The sequence below is a fragment of the Arachis duranensis genome, unplaced genomic scaffold (genome assembly GCF_000817695.3).
Source record: "Arachis duranensis cultivar V14167 unplaced genomic scaffold, aradu.V14167.gnm2.J7QH unplaced_Scaffold_154502, whole genome shotgun sequence".
NCBI classification, from domain to species: domain Eukaryota; kingdom Viridiplantae; phylum Streptophyta; class Magnoliopsida; order Fabales; family Fabaceae; genus Arachis; species Arachis duranensis.
In genome coordinates, this window is record NW_026264157.1 from 8572 (window position 1) to 11984 (window position 3413).

The window sequence follows — 3413 nt, forward strand, 5'->3', positions numbered from 1 at the left end:
TTAATATATCCTTTAAAATTTTATGAATTTATTTGAATTATATATATTATTTTATTAATTTTTTTACATAAGAATTGTAGAGAGATAAAGAATGAGAGAGGAATTAAAAGAGAGAGAAAGATAAAGAAGAAGAACGAGAAAAGAATTTGTTAATTTTAGAAAAAAAAATTTTATTTAATTATAGTGAAAGAATATCTTGTTACATAGGGTAAAGTATATTTTTGGTCCTTGATGTTTATCAAAAATTTCAAAAAAATTTTTAAATTTTAATTTGTTTCAATTTTGTCCTTAATGTTTTAAATATGTATCAATTATATCCTTTTATCAAATTTTTAAAACACATTTTTGTTTTCAAGTTCAATCATCATCATCATCAACATCATTATGAGCATCATTCTTCCAGTCCCATCCTATGCCCCCAGACCACCCCACTGGGATACTCCTACCCGACCTCTCCTCATCTTTTACTCTAACTCTCACCCTTGCACCGCTGCTACCGTTGCATCATTTTCCAATAAACACCTAATACCATGGCATCAATATAACCTTTTATGGCTACCACCTCAACTCAACCACAAACCCTTTCATTGTCATCTTAGTCATCTCACCCTCCTAGACCCCCCAACTTCTCACCGATGTTGCTACCTTCCTGAACCTCCAATTTAACAATGCCATCCTACCCATTTTTTCGTCATCTCCAACCTCCATCGCCACAACTTTATTACCACCATCACATTCTTTAATTCCAACAACAATAATAACAACAACATTCAATTATTTTAGAATAAAAAGAGTTTGAAGTAAAAAAATGTCAAGATCTAAAGGAATAGAATAATGAAATAACATATTTGGAGAGACAAAAGTGGGGAGATATGGGGTATGAAGTTAGAGGTGTATTGGAAATGAGGGTGTGAGGGTGATACTTACAGTAATGAAAGTGAAGAATGACAATGGAAGAGTGGCGGTGAGAATGATGGTGGTGATGTCGTTTTTCTGAAGCGTCCTTCCCTTGTTCTTTTCAGCTTGGAGCTATGGCTGATGTTGTTGGAGGAAGCAGTGGAATGGCACAGCAGAGGGTGGTAGTGGTGCGTCGCTGGGACGGTGGTGGTGGGAGGCTAAGGGTGAGGGTGGCGCAGAAGGATGAGTATTAGGGTGGTGGTGGTGATAAAGACAGAGAGGAGAAAGGAGGAAGATGATAGTGGCGGAAGTAGAGGTGGCTTGTTGATGAATCCACATTTTATGATATTTATTTGTTCTATTTGGGCGGATTTCATTGACTTTTCTTGCACTTATCCATTGAAATAGCATGTTTTTGTGAATTCTTTCTTAATTGTGCTTAATTGTGAAAAACATGGTTTTCATGCTTAAATTGCCAATTTTAATTCACTTTTCTCCCATTCGATGGCTTGATATGTTTGTTTGAGTGATTCAAGGTTTTGAAGGCAAGAATGGCTTGAGAAAGTGGAAGGAAAGCATACAAAGTGGAAGAACTCAAGAAAGGAATGATTTGGAAAGCTGTCCATCCTGACCTCTCGGTAATAAAATGGTCATAACATGAGCTACAGAGATCCAAATGAGGCGGTTTCAGCGGAATTAGAAAGCTAATATTCGGGGCTTCGAAATGATATATAATTTGCTATAGTGGACTAAGTTGAAGTGTGTGTACGCATATAACTTGTGCGTACGCACAAGTTAGGATTCAGCATGTGTGCGGATGCACACATCTGTGCGCACAGGTCCCTGCACGTGATCTCATTAATTGGAAACCGCTGGGGGTGATTTCTGGGCCCCCAAAACCCAATCCAACTCATTTCCGAAGCTATTTCAAGCCAAATTGAAGAGGAATGAATGGGGGAGCACTTAGGTTTAGGTTTTTACATGTTTTAGTTAGTTTTTTAGAGAGAGAAGCTCCCCCTTCTCTCTAGAACCTAGGATTTTTAGTTTAATTTCCTTGTAATTGCTACCTTTAATTCTTGTTTTAATCTAGTTTCTTCTATCTTTTCTTGTCTATTGTCTTAATTTTATTACTTTATCTTGTCATTTTCTCCATTTTTGCCACTTTTATGTATTTGCACTATTGTTACTTTAATTTACATTTAATGCAATTTTATGTTTCATGCCTCTTTTATTGCTTTATTGAGTTGCTATATTTATTTTCTTTACATGGTAGTTAGAGCATTTATTATTCCTTGTCATTTACCATGCTTTCTTTTCATACCCATCAAGTATTTGATAAAATGTTTGGTTGGGTTTTTACATAGTTTTTCTCACTCTTTGAGAAATTGAGTGGTTTGGGTGAACTTGATTGGTGGATGTCCATTCCACATTGTGTGAGGGTTGTTAATTAACTTGGTTTCCACTACCGCTAGCCTTTCACTAGGTTAATTAGTGAGTTGGCTAGGACTTGTGGATTGAGGTTAATTATGTCCTTTTGACTTATTCTCGATGTATGGTTGACTAATTGGGATTAATTCACACACAATTACCATATTTGTGGTCCACTACTAGGATAGCAAACCGTAATTACCCAATCCTCACCAAGAGCTCTTTTAGTATTTAAACTCTATTTTAATTGCCTTTACTTGCCTTCATTTAATTTCTTGCATGTTAAGTTACCTTCTTGCCCTTTAATTTCTTGCCAATTGCTATCATCCAACCCCCATTTCTCCGTAGCCAATAATTGTACACTTAATTGCAACTCCTAGGGAAGACGACGCGAGATTTAATTACTCTCAGTTATTTTAATTTAAATTTTAAAACATTTGATTGTGAGAGTTCATTGTTGGTTTGGACTATGCTACCAATGAATTGATTCTTGTCTTGATCGATTCCAAACCATACAAGAAATTCTCTCATCACTTGTGATCTGTGATGTATGTTGATAGGGACGGATCTATATACATTGTAGTGGGAGCAATTTTCTCCCACTATAATTTAAAATTTTTTGAGTAGTATATGATAATAATATTTATTTGTTTCCATTAAATTATTGAATTTAACTTCATAATAATTTTTTACTCAACTTTTGATACTTAATAATCAGTTTAAGTATGTCATATTAGATATTTATTAAAATGATCAATTCTCAATTTAAATAAGATTAATATTTTTTAAAAAAAATGAACTCAAAAAATATTATTTATTTTTTTCTAAAATTAGTTTTAATTTTTTCTGTAGCAACTATATTAATTGAAAGAACTTTTTAAACTATGAATATATTATGAGAGTTGACTTTTGATTATATGAGAAGTGAATTTTTAAATAATTGATTCAAAAGATTATTCAATTTTTAAAGAGAGATTTAGATTGTATTGTTAAAAAAAGATTATGATGATTAAAAGAGGGTATTAAACAGACACTGATCTTACCACAGGGGTTCATAAATATTCACATCAAATTTTGATTTCATTTTT